Raw genomic sequence first — 14,523 nt, 5'->3', positions numbered from 1 at the left:
AGGCCAATGTTTGAATTATGTGATGCTAATTTTTTCTTATTTCTCTTATTAGAGTATGAATGATGCAGGTATGTTTAGAGTAATTGGCATTAGGCTTAAAAATATTTAACCCTTATAAAGAATCATCCTTTGAAATGACCAGTGGCTCTTGAAAGCAGCCATTCTCAACTGTTTTATTTATGGCTCCCTTGGGTCTCTGCTCAATGTTTGAGCCCCCTTGTGAAGCAGTCAAGTTATTTTTTTTTCGTACCTCTCCTTCCAACGACATAAAAACAAATATTTGTTACATGAGATGAAAAGAAAACAAGGCTTTGACTCTGAGTGTAACTCTTCTTGTGATTCCAGAACAAACAAATAAATAGGAAATCATTATTATGTAGGAACAAAGAAAATATGAACATGCAAACTATTGGAGAAAATTCTTCAAGATAGAATCAGTGAACATTTGGCGAAGTACAGTCTTCATAGCTTAGTGAAGGGAAGGTCGTGCCTCAAGCCTAATTGGGTTTTTTGAGGAGGTAACAAAAGAAATTGATGAGGGGCTATATGGATTTTAGCAAGGTATTTGACAAGGTCCCCCATGCAAGACCTATCCAGAAAGTCATGAGGCATGGGATCAGTGGAACCTTGGCTATGTGGCTAAAACATTGGCTTGCAGGAAGAAAGCAGAGAGTATTAGTGGAAGGAAACTATTCTGCCTGGAGGTTGGTGACTAGTGGAGTGCTGCAAGAATCTGTTCTTGGACCACTGTTCTTTGTGATTTTTGTTAATAAATGACCTGGACGAAGAGGCAGAAGGATGGGTCAGTAAGTTTGCAGATGACACAAATGTTGGAGGAGTTGTGGATGTAGCTGAAGGTTACAAGAGGATATAGACAGGATGCAGAGTTGGGCAGAACAATGGCAGCTGGAATTCAATCTGGATAAGTGTGAGGTGATGCATTTTGGAAGGACAAACCAGAAGGCTGAGTACAGGATTAATGGTCATTTACTTAAGAGTATGGATGAACAGAGGGACCTTGGAGTTCAAATCCATACATCTCTCAAGGTCGTCACACAAGTTGATAGGATAGTTAAGAAGGCTTATGCGATGCTGGGCTTTATTAATAAGTGCGTTGAGTTCAGGAGGAGTAGAGAGGTCATATTGCAACTCTACAAATCTCTGGTAAAGACCACACTTAGAGTATTATGTTCAGTTCTGGTCACCTCATTATAGGAAGGAAGCAATGGAGAGGGTGCAGAGGAGATTAACCAGGATGTTGCCTGGATTGGAAAACCAGTTTTATGAGGCAAGCTTAGTAGAACTGGTACTTTTCTCTGGAGCATAGAAGGATGAGAGGAGACTTAATAGAGGTCTATAAGATTATGAGAGGCATAGATAGGGTTGACAGCCAGCACCTGTTTCCCAGGGAAAGAATAACAAACACCAGAGGACATATGTACAAAGTGAAGGGAGAGATGTTTAGGGGAGTCATTAGATATAAGGTTTTTTTTATACACAGAGAGTTGTGGGTGCCTGGAATGCCTTGCCTGGGATGGTGGTGTAGGCTGAAACATCAGGGAAATTTAAGAGACTCTTAGACAGGCACATGGATGGAAGAAAAAGAGAGGGTTAGAGTAGGATGGGTTTAGTACTTTTGAAGGAATATATGGGTCAGCACATATATGACCGAAGGGCTGTAGTGTTCTATACATTTTACAAAAAGGTTCTGAAAGCACGATGAGTCATTAGGGAACCTTGAGCATAAATTCAAGGATGTAAAAACTTTATATATATATATATATATATATATATATATATCTATATGTGTATATAGATATATATATAAAAATTTTTACAAAATGAAAATTTTAATGAGATACTTGAGCTTGATGTTCCTGTGCAAGTTTTTTGATGTTAGGCTCCAATATCAACTCTGTTCCTGAATTTTGTCAATGGAACTTCCTTGCTGAATCCTCATTCAACTAAGTACATTGATGGAAAGGCAATAAAAATTATTTTGGCCTTTTCCCATACCTTGGGAGACCTATTTGGCAGGTCACTCTTAACCCGAAAATCTTTTAAATTGATTGAACTTGCGGTGTGCAATTATATCTCTCTGAAGATCAGTCAACATTGAATTTCTGCATCAACAGGAGTAGGTTGTTCCTCAAATGGATCTAATATCTAATGCAGGATATTGAGGTTTAACAGGTCATTAAATCTTTTATGTGTACATTTGCTTCAGGTGCTTCTCATAAACAATAATGTTATCGTCCTTCAGTGCCTCTGCAGTCTTGTTCAGTTTTGGAAGTTGTAAAAATTCAAACTTTTGTGTTTTCTCTGTAAGGTCTTGTTTTAATAATTGAGTTTGTCAAAGATATCTGCAAGAGTTTTTTTCCATGCTTGTTATGAGAAAGAAAGGAAACAATTGTGTCCCAGAGTGCAACAAAATAATTAAGACAATTTCCTTTGGACGGCCAATTCACCTTGGTTGGCAACAGCAGCATCTGGAAATGTTTGTCAGTTTTTTCACATAGCTGCTGGAATAGATGGTCTTGAAGGGGATGTGATTTTATAAAGTTTACAGTCTTTATGACATTTGAAAGCAAAGCATTTAAACATCCTCCAAAGTTTTTAGCCACTAAGTGTTCGCTATCAGTAATGCAATGAACACACTGAAGATGTCGTATTTTTCAGGTGTGTAATGAACCCTCTGTATTGTACAACCATTGAAACAGCACAGGCAACTATGTTCTCGAATGGAATACTGTTTTCGTTTATGTAATTAACTTCTTAGAAAATAGTCCCTTTGTATCTGTTATAATCCTTCTGGCAAACAATATCTTTTCCATCAGGTCATTTCCATTCCAGAATCTGGCATGAACCATGAGAAGAGTATGGCTCTCTTGCAGAGTGGATTCGTTTAATTGTAAAGAGAATTTCTTGGGTTGTAATGAAATGACTAATTGTTTTTCAATGTCATCTCATCAATTTTTCTAGAAACAGTGGAACTACTCAAAGGAATTGCCTGAGTAGTTTCCTTGGCATTTGTTCATAGTTCAGATCATGACACTGGTACGAACCCAGGGAGCAGAGACACAGCACCACCCCATGGGGCCCTACCACCAATTCCTACGACTGACCACTCCATACAGACTTTAAACAGTCTGTTAAAGGAGCCAATGGTGTTCTATTTTGAAATCCAGTGACTGTGGGGTCTAGATCCAAGATGTGCAGAGTGTGGAGAAGCAAAGGAGATGACCCTATGTGATGGTGTCCAAGAAGCTGACCAATGAAGGGCTCTGTGGTTGAAGAACACACAGGTAGAGGATGATTGGTGACTCAAGGTGAAGAATCCACTGCTGGCGATTTGAGGTCAAAGGACTTGCACCAGGCTGCGGACTGCCGGAGACTGGCTGGAGGTAGCAGGTATTGGAACCAGGATGTGAGAGAGTGCTAAAGGAGGGAGGGGCTCCCCAGGGGCCACAGGTGTGAAGGCTTCCTAATTATGTCGGAGGTTTTGATTTGAAGCTCCGGTTGCCAATGGTTTGGACTGAATGCTTTGTGGCTGCAGGATCGCTGGATGCAAATCCATGGACACTGACTCTGAAGGGACTCTCTTTTGCTTCTCTTTCTCTGACTCCTAATGGCCACCGGGCAATTTCTGCTGATGGTGAATCTTGAATAAGTGCAATTTCATGTAATATTGCATCTGTTTTATTACAAGACGATAGAATCTTGAATCCTCAGTATTATGGACACTGGAGGCAAAATAAATGACTCAGTGATGTTACGAGCATTTCCACTTTTATCAATCAATTCATTCCTTTCAACTGTAGCAAGGAATGTCTAACAGAGTGAGGGGATGAATGTTTATTTTTCAAAATAGACTCCCATGTATCTTCAGCAAACAGTTGTTGAAAGTCATGTTCCCAAATTTTCTTAATGTTAGATAAAGAACTATCGCTAAATCTTAAAAGTAGTTCATAAAGAGCTGAAAGGTCTAAAATTATACTTCCAAGACCAGATTAAAATCTAAATCTTGGGGAAGCCTCAATGTTAATGAAGTTAAGAAACTCCTAATCTGTAAATAGTGAAAGAAATGTTGATTAGGTAATTTAAATTTGGCAAAAGAGCCAAGGTTTTGGTCTATATACAAGCCCAAGAAAGATTGAATACATTGAATATATCCAATGTCTTGAAGCTAGGATTGTTTAAAAAAAGGATTATGTAAAATTGGATTAATTAATAAAAATCTATGATAACCAAAGTGCTCTCTAAATTGGAACCAAATATGCAAAGTATGTCTAACTACCAAATTATCAGTTAGTTTGAAGAGTGAAGGCAAAAATGCTCCAAGTATTGAGTTAAGAAAATGTCTTTTAATGGATTTAATCTCTTAAGTTGATCCATTCTGAGGCACCTGAATATTCATTATAATGTATCCAAATAATGATGTATTTAATGTTTGCTGCCTGGTAATAAAGTCTCAAATAGGTCATGTCAAGCTCCCATTTCTCTTAATATTTTGAAGGATTTTTTTCCAAACGGGATGCTTATTTTTCCATATAAAAGAGGAAATAATTGAGTTTAACGAATCAAAAAAAGATTTTGGTGCAAATTCCGGGACAGCTTGAAAAACATACAAGGATATTCATCTTAATATTAACCCTCCTGATTAATGTTCCTGAAAGAGACCATTGAGATAAGGATTTTTTAATACGAATCAATAAAATTAGAAGATTTTCCTTAAACAAGTTAGAGATCTTTCTAGTAATACCTAAATAATTGAATTGGTTTTAAACAATTTTAAAAGGGATTGAGGAATCAAAAGAGTGGGAATAATCCAAAGGGAATAATTCACTCTTCTGCAAATTCAATTTGCAACCTGACAATTGACAAAATTAACTAAGAAGTGATTTATTACAATTTAAGGTAGTCTATAGGGCCCTCTATTCCACATTTCAATTAGTTTAAAATTTACCTCAATATATCCTCTAAATGCGATAAGTGTACAGGAAGATACTTTATGTCATATGTTCTGATAATGTCCCTCCCTTGGTAACTACTGGAAAGAGGTTTTTAGTACACTATCTTTAACTCTTGATATAAATAACTCAGTTCTTATATTGCTATTTTTGGAATGAGTGGACCAATGGACTTAATTTTGACTCCATCTCAATCTCATGTAGTTGCTTTTGCTTCCTTGATTGCTCTAAGGCTCATTTTGTTGCGGTGGAAAGATGTCCCTCCCACACATACACAGTGGTTAGTGGATTTGATGACATCCCTCTCTCTAGAGAAAATTAGGTGCTCAACTACTAAAACAAATAATTTAAAAAATCTCTCTGGGGTTCTTTTTTCAATTATTTTCAAAATTTATAGATCAATTTTTGCTTTTTATTAAAAAAAATTTTTCTTCATTGAACTATTAGTATTTAAATTAGTAGTTGATGCCTGGTTTTGATTATAATCACTCAGATAATAGGTTGAGGTTAGAAATTACATTTGTTACAGGTTTTTTCCTTTTTTATTGACATCATGGATTATGTGTATTTTGTTTACTATCTGTAATTTTAATTTACTTACCTGAACTTTATATCATGTGTATCTATGTATTTGATATTATTTTCTCAAAAAACAATGAAAAGATTGAAAAAGAAAGCAGTCAATTCATTCATCTTGTATGATACAAGAAGGCTCTTCTAATTTCTGATGTTTCAGCAATCATCTATTTTAAGTGTTGGCCTTCTCTTGAAATTATCTCAAATAGTTTTGAAGTAATCCAAGAGTTTAGCTTTCTTCTCTTGATCTACGGTCTCTAAATGTTTCAGCTTGCTTGCCTCATGCTTTCCTTTGAAAATGTGTAACCTCTGGATTACTTCCTGTGTCATGCAAAGTGAGGGTAAAAATAGAGTCAGGTGGAGACTGAATCTGTGGCTGAAGGGGTAGAGTAAAAGACAGGGTTTTAAGTTCTTGGACCACTGGGACCGTTTCTGGGGGAGATGGGACCTATACTGTAAGGATGGGTTACATCTAAATCCCAGAGATACCAGTCTCCTGGCAGGGGCGTTTGCTAGGAGTTTAAACCTGCTTTGCGGAAACTGCCAAAATGTTTGGCCTGGAAGTCAGCCTGAAGAAAACTGAGGTCCTCCATCAGCCAGCTCCCCACCATGACTACCAGCACCCCCACATCTCCATCGGGCACACAAAACTCAAAACGGTCAACCAGTTTACCTATCTCAGCTGCACCATTTCATCAGATGCAAGGATCGACAATGAGATAGACAACAGACTCGCCAAGGCAAATAGCGCCTTTGGAAGACTACACAAAAGAGTCTGAAAAAACCGCCAACTGAAAAACCTCACAAAGATAAGCGTATACAGAGCCGTTGTCATACCCACACTCCTGTTCGGCTCCGAATCATGGGTCCTCTACCGGCACCACCTACGGCTCCTAGAACGCTTCCACCAGCGTTGTCTCCGCTCCATCCTCAACATCCATTGGAGCGCTTTCATCCCTAACGTCGAAGTACTCGAGATGGCAGAGGCCAACAGCATCGAGTCCACGCTGCTGAAGATCCAGCTGCGCTGGATGGGTCACGTCTCCAGAATGGAGGACCATCGCCTTCCCAAGATCGTGTTATATGGCGAGCTCTCCACTGGCCACCATGACAGAGGTGCACCAAAGAAAAGGTACAAGGACTGCCTAAAGAAATCTCTTGGTGCCTGCCACATTGACCACCGCCAGTGGGCTGATAACGCCTCAAACCTTGCATCTTGGCGCCTCACAGTTTGGCGGGCAGCAACCTCCTTTGAAGAAGACCGCAGAGCCCACCTCACTGACAAAAGGCAAAGGAGGAAAAACCCAACACCCAACCCCAACCAACCAATTTTCCGCTGCAACCGTGTCTGCCTGTCCCGCATCGGACTTGTCAGCCACAAACGAGCCTGCAGCTGACGTGGACTTTTTACCCCCTCCATAAATCTTCGTCCGCGAAGCCAAGCCAAAGAAAAGAAAGAAACTAGTAAGATTGGGGACAAGGGAGGAGAGCAAGAACAGTGTCTTTAGGAAAAGAAAAAAGGCTTTTTCACACAATCTGGAGGTGGAACAGCAGCAGGTAATAAATAGTGGCCATAGTAACAATTGTAGAGAGGGTGAGAGGCAGAAAGTTAAATGTGGAAGATCTTTGAGATGCATTAATTTCAATGCAAAGAGTGTGGTAAACAAGGTGGATGAACTAATGGTGTGGATTGACACGTGGCGTTATGATGTGATAGCAATTAGTGAGACATGGTTGAAGGAAGGTTGTGACTGGCAGTTAAATATTCCAGGATTTTGCTGTCTTAGACGTGAGAGAATTGTCGGGGTATGAGGGGGAGGTGTGGCATTGCTTGTCAGGGAAGATATTATAGCAGTGCTAAGGCAAGATAGACTGGAAGACTCATTGTGAGAGACTCTGTGGGTTGAACTAAAAAATAAGAAAGGTGAGGCTACAAATATAGGGGTACATTATAGGCCACCAAAAGATTATGGGGAACTGGAAGAGCAAATGTGCAGAGAAATAAATGAGATGTATAGTAGAAATAGGGTTGTGATAGTTGGGGATTTCAATTTTCCTGACATTGATTGGGAAACACAGTGAGAGGGCAGGATAGCTTAGTCCAAGTACAATATGTTCAGGATTGCTTTTTACAGCAGTATGTTGAACTGCCTACTAGAGGGGAGGCAGTGTTAGTTAGATCTATTGTTAGGGAACGGAATAGGGCAGGTGACGGATCCAATGATCATGGGTCAAATAGCTTCAACTTAAATATGGAAAGGGATAGGTCAGGTCTGAGGTTGAAGGTCTTCGAGTGAGGTAAGGCCAGATTCGAAGAAATGAGAAGGGATTTGCAGAAAATTGTATGGGTTGATCTTTTTTCTGGAAAGGATATAGAGGAGATTTGGAGGGTATTTAAAAAAGAGATATTGAGAGTACAGGATCTTTAAGGGCCAGTCAGATTGAAAGGCAAGGCCAGAAGCCTAAGGGAACCGTGGTTTTCTGGAAAAATAAGGAAGTTGGTTTGGGATAAGAGGGGGGCAGTTACTAAATTTAAGAAGCTAAAAATGGATAAGATGTATGATTATTACATAATTGCAGGGGAAAAAAAACCTGAAGAAGGAAATTAGGCAAAAATAAGGTATGAGGTGTCGATAGCTGATGAGGTAAAAGTGAATCCTAAGGGTTTTTACAGATATGTGAATACTAAAAGGAGGGTCAAGGATAGAATAGGACTGCTGGAACATGAGAGCGGTGAACTGTGCGAGGAACTGTATCAGATGGGAGAGATATTAAATGATTTTTTTCTCATCTGTGTTCATGAAGGAAAAGGACATTGGACTATGTGAGATAAGTGAGGGATATGGCTTAGTTATTGAAAAGATAGGGATTAGTAAAGAGAGGCTTTTGGAGTTTCTAGGGTCAGTAAAAGTGGATAAGTCTCCTTTACCTGATGGGATTTTCCCCAGGACGTTAAGGGAGGTCAGGGAGCAATTAGCGGAGGCACTGTCAGTGATTTTTCAACGATCACTGGAGGAGGATGTGGTGCAGTGGGATTGGAGTGTGCTAATGTAGTTCCGTTGTTTAAAAAAGGCACGAGGTGTCGGCCAAGTAATTATAGGCCTGTAAGCTTGACTTCGGTGGTAGGGAAAGTTATGGAGGGTATTCTTGGAGATGGTGTGTATAAATATCTAGATAAGCAGGGATTGATCAGGAGTACCCAGCATGGGTTTGTGAAGGGGAAGTCGTATTTGATGAACTTTGTTGAGTTTTTAGAAGAAGTGACAAGAAAGGTGGATGAAGGTAGGGCAGTTGATGTAATCTATCTGGATTTTTAGCAAAGCTTTTGATCAGGTTCCACATGAAAGTTTAGTAAGGAAGGTTCTGTTACTAGGAATTAATAGAGAAAAAGTAAGATGGGTTCAGAAGTGGCTGGAGGAGAGACAGCAGAGGGTCATGGTGGACAACTGTCTGTCAGGATGGAAGCCTGTGATGAGTGGAGTACCTCAAGGATCGGTGCTAGATCCCCTGTTGTTCATAATTTATATTAATGATTTGGATGATGGGGTGGTTAACTGGGTAAGTAAATACACAGATGATATGAAAATAGGGGGAGTAGTGGATAGTGAGGAAGGTTTTCAGGGATTACAGAGGGATTTGGATTGTCTGGGGAGTTGGGCTGAAAGATGGCAGATGGAATTTAATGTAGAGAAGTGTGAGGCACTTCATTTCAGTAGGACATGCATAGTAAAGGGTAGGACATTGGGGAATGCACAAGGACAAAGAGATCTTGGAGTTATGGTGCAGCGTTCCTTGAAGGTGGATTCCCATGTTGACAGGGTGATTAAAAAGGCATTTGGTATGCTAGCCTTCATAAATCATAGCATAAAGTATAGGAGCTGGGAAGTGATGCTATGACTGTTTAAGGGATTGGTGAGGCCAGGTTTGGAGTATTGTGTTCAGTTCTGGTCTCCAAATTATAGGAAGGATATAGATAAGGTGGAGAGGGTGCAGAGAAGATTTACAAGGATATTGCCTGGCTTAAAATACCTAGAGTACAGAGAAAGATTGAAGAGGTTAGGACCTTATTCATTGTAATGTAGATGGTTGAGAGGGGATTTGATAGAGGTGTTTGAAATTATGAAGGGAATAGATAGACTAGCTGCAAGTAGACTCTTCCCCCTGAGAACAGAACAGGGGAGGTTGAAACAAGAGGATACAAGTTGAGGGTAAGGGGGAAAAATTTTAGGAGAATCATTACAGGATGCTTCTTCACTCAGAGAGTGATGGCTGAAAGGAATAATCTTCCAGAGGAAATGGTTGAGGCAGAGTCGATTCTTTCATTTAAGAGGAGGCTGGATATATACATGGATAAGAGAGGGTTGGAGGGTTGTGGGTGGAGAATAAGTGGGGGGAGCTAGTGGAGTTGTTTGAGTGAACCAGCATGGAATTATAGGGCCGAGATGGCCTGTTTCCATGCCATAAACTGTTATATGGTTATATGAGTTTGCATTTTCTTCATAAATTTCACTGTATGAGCAATCCTCTCGATCAGTGAAAAGCGTTCAGTGTTTGGGTTCATCTCTTCAGCAAGCTATTAAGGTCTGCAAAGAATTTGGCTAACCCCTTTTGTACTTGTTCTTCTCTTTCTGCAGTTTCCTTTCCTCTTTCCTCCTCTTCAGCTATTTGCCCTTGCTTGAGCTCCAGCAACTCTTCATTTGTTCCTTCCTCAGAAACCACCTCTTGGAGTTTTTTAATGTCCTCATCATCTGTGTCTAGGTTCGGGTTGTTGTTTACCATGTCAACAACGGCTCTATTAATCCTTTCAATCTCATCATCTTTTTCAAATCCCTTAAAGTCATGCACATACTGCTTCAATATTTTTTTCCATATGCCATTCCTGCACTCTTTGGTCACATCATCCCAGGCCCAAGCAAGGTTCTTAATGCAATGGAAAATGTCCTCCTTCCAGAACTGCATCAATGTCTTGCCAGTGTCGTCAGTTGCAGCAACAGCCTGAGCAAAGGTCCTCCTCTGGTAGTAGGCCTTGAATGCTGCAATAACCCCTTGGTCCATTGGCTGGTGTTTGGTGGGGGGGGGGGGGGGGGGGAGAACAAATTTGATGTTGGGTTGGAGGTCACCAATGAAAGGGGATGTCCTAGAGCATTGTCTACAATTAGTAAAATCGTGAAAGGAATCCCTTTTTCCAAGCACTGCTTCTCCATTTCACTTGCATAGCAATCAAGAAGGGTATCCTGAAACAGGATTTGTGACATTCAGGACTTGTATAATACAATGGCAATAATATTGGTAGAGCTTTAGTTCGAAGAAGACGCATGCAGTTCATCTGTGGACACGAAGGCGTCTTTGTAGTTCCAGTCTGGAAGCGTAGAGTCTAGTACAATGGGGGCACTAGAAGTCCATTTTTTGTAATAACTGTGGCTGCTGCTTTGTGGTGCCATTCAGTTTTCCATCAGTTTTTGGCAGGGCCTGTCTTTAAAACTGGAGGCTCATCAACGGGATCTGTCAGCAGCTGCAGCTTCTAGTTCTCTTGGCTGGATGTCACAGTAACGTAAAGTTTCCTTCACAGCATCTTTATAGCACTTGTGCAGATGACCTTGAGGTCTCCTTCAAGTCTTCAGTTCACTATAGAGCAGCTGGCGAGGCATACAGTGGTTGTCCATTCTGATGGCGTCCTACCCACTGCATCTGGGTTCTGATGATCAGGGACTCAATGCTGGTGGACTTGGTGCGACGCAGGACCTCTAGGTTGGAATACATGGTTTTGCCAATGGATGCCAAGATGAAATAGAGGGTGCGCATGTGAAATTTCTCCAGTTGTTTGATGTGACGTTGATACATAGTCCAGATCTCGTCTCCATATAGGAGAGAAGGGATGACAACAGCTCTGTAGACTTTGTGGAGATGTGAACATTGTATTGATTGAGCACTCTGGTACACAGCCTCCCCAGAGTCTGGCTGGCCTCGCTGATCCTGGAGTCAATTACTTTGTCCAAAGACCTATCACTTGAGAGTATGCTCCCCAAGTATTTTAAGCTGTTTATCTATGTCAGCTGGGTGTTTTCAACAGCGATATTTGGTTCTATGGTGTTGGTGTTTGGCACTGACTGATGGAGTACTTCAGTCTTGTTCAGGTTGATGGTCAGGCCAAAGAGTATAGCAGCGTCTGAGAAGTTGTTCAACATTAACTGTAAATCACTATCTTTGTGCGCCAAGAACACACAGTCATCAGCAATGTATTTCTTGAATGACTGCGTAGAGGCTCTTCATCCATGCGTTCAAGCGGCGAAGGTCAAAGAGAGAGCCGTCCAGTTGGTACCTGAAGAACAGATTGAACAAGATAGTGTTTTGTGCAAATAAGGGTCTTGGATGGGTAGTTCCTTTGGTCGTTCACCATTTTCTCTGCCCATGGGAAGAAGCTGTTCCTCAGCCTGGTGGTGCTGGCTCTATTACTCCTGCATCTGAAAGATGCTGTGAGCTGGGTGGAAGGGGTCCTCAATGATTTTGTGTGTCCTTTTCAGATAACGATCCTGGTAGATCACTTCAATGGTGGGGAGACTAGTGTTCCTCTCTGCCACTTTTGTGGTCCTGCGGATTGACCTCCAATCCATTTCTCTGCAAGAAAATGAGACTAGGTGAGAAAATCGATGAGACAGATTGCATCCACCTGCGTTCTAAAAATAAAGCAACTCCATCATCTATCTTAAACATAAAATATGAATGTTACCATTTCACAATTTATAGAAAAACACACCCATTCTAAAAAAAAATGCACTTTTGGGAGAATCGTTAAGACTACAGCTTAATGGTAATTTTTAAATTCAAATTTAGACATACAGCTGGGTAACAGGTCATTTCAACCCATGAGTCTGTGCTGCCCAATTAACCTATGCCCCTGGTACATTTTGAATGGTGGAAGGAAACCAGAGTGTTCCCTTACCCCCCCCCCCCACGGGAAAACCCATACAGACACAGGGAGAACGTACAGACTCCTTACAGACAATGTGGGATTCAAACCCTGGTCCTGAGCACTGGCGCTATAAAGGCATTGTATTAACTGCTATGTCAACTGTGCCATCCGAGATATCAGATTCTGTAATCTCAAACCTCCTTCACAGTGAATCTGATATTGCTGCTAAATCTCTTGGCTCTCATTTGGCTGTTGTGGATCCACAGTACGTTTTTGACAATGGACAATGAAAGTAGTGAGAAATGTGTGTTGGTGGTAGGCCCCAAGAAAATGCAGACCAATAAAACTTCACTATTAATAGATAATTTAAATCACTCTGTTTCCCTTCACAGATCTGAAATGATGGGCAATCTTTTTTAATTAATATCACTGAAAATTTAAATTGAGCATTTTCTACAGTTTTCAATCCCAGGCAACAATGACAAATATTGAGATATTTTATGTTCATAGTTTCCCTTAAAAAAAAATCACTAATTTACTTTGACAACTTCCAATATCCACTCGTTGTGCTTCATATTTTTTTTCTGCTTGGTTTATTTTATCAATTTCTGTTTTGCAGGTTCTGGTATAGTCATTGGTAGCATCTTGGCTGCTGAGTCAACATTTCTGGGTTTTTTTTGTAAATTACTTGCGCACTCCAAGGAACAAAGTTACAATTCATCTTTCCACACACTGTCAGTATCAGGAATTATTTTTAAAATTATTTTAGGTCAAAGCTCTGTCCTTGATCCAAAAATTAGAAGATTGTAAGAAATCGAGGGCAACTTTGTAGTTCTGAACACAACGGAGTTATTTTGTTCATATTGTTAACACAGAAAGTTGACGGTTTTGTTCAATTTGAACTTGCAATCCCTGAAGCCTTTACATTTGTGTGATCTGAAATGTGTCCCATTTCTAATATCACAAACATTGCAATATTTGTACAATTTTAATCACAGATCCTAATTTATGTGTAATTTTGTGGTTGTGACATTGTGCTGTTGACACTGTAACTGTAGTAGTGATAAATAATATAGTTCAGTTATCGACTATAATGCCTTGCAGGATGACATAGATTGGTTATCGATTGAATTTCTTTTGACCATATGGATCAAAGAGTTAGCGATGAATGACAGTTGCTCAGTGCTCAGACCTAATAATTGAACGTATTTGTTGTTAATGTATATTATGGCCTCCTACGTGCATAGTCAGGAATGAGAAGGACAAGATTTGTTGCAAGATGTCATCAAATGTTAGAAACTGTATGAAAAGATGAGGTAATCCAGCAAGCAATGAAATTCCAAGCCCATGACTCTGAAAATAGAGAAGAAACATTCAGGATGGTATTGGGAACCTAGAGTCTGCACATTAGGAGTGCGCAGAAGCTCTGTGTAAACAGCAAAAGGAAAACATCGCTTCACAAACTACTGTACTGACAATATGTACATCTTTTTTCCTTGTATGGAAGAATCAGTGGCTGCCACATTGGCCTCAGCAGTTACTTCAGTATCTTTAAAACCACAGGTGAATCAAGTTGTCCTCAACCCCACGAGACACTCTGAAAGAAAGGAGAATGTTAACATTAAAACATAAAAGGCTGTAGCTAGAAGCAAAGATCCCAGCCTTGAGATTTTGGAAGGAATGAGTAGAAAGAAACGAAAGAAGCATGTTTGAAATATTTTTGTAATTCCACAAATTGATTATTATTATCAAACATAGTGTCTAAAATTAAGTATAGTGTTTCAGCAGAAATAGTTTCCTGCAGCAACACCTATGCTTTGTACTTTCAAGGATCTTTAAATTTACCTTGTACAACCTACCTCACCCAACAAAGATGGTGCCAGCTTATACAAGCTCATTTTTGGGAAGTCATCACCCATACAATTCATCTGGTTTGCGGCAGTAAATGCATGCATAAGTGGTGATTATGTTCCCACCTGGTTTGCTTCTAGTAAAGCCAATGGAATGAAATTTTGAAAACAGAATATAGCATGCAGCCTTTTTTGTTCTTTATATTGTGTATATCGT

General features: G+C 40.1%; 1 protein-coding gene across 19 annotated transcripts in view; it reads left to right on the top strand.

Moving 5' to 3' along the window:
- LOC138739430 (phospholipid-transporting ATPase IB-like) overlaps window positions 1–14,523 on the top strand; it is a 524,646-nt gene that overhangs the window by 262,224 nt on the left and 247,899 nt on the right. The window lies entirely within an intron of this gene.

Source organism: Narcine bancroftii, chromosome 7 (genome assembly GCF_036971445.1).
Source record: "Narcine bancroftii isolate sNarBan1 chromosome 7, sNarBan1.hap1, whole genome shotgun sequence".
NCBI classification, from domain to species: domain Eukaryota; kingdom Metazoa; phylum Chordata; class Chondrichthyes; order Torpediniformes; family Narcinidae; genus Narcine; species Narcine bancroftii.
Note: the sequence above shows the minus strand (reverse complement) of the source record. Positions and strands in the feature narration are given on the sequence as shown.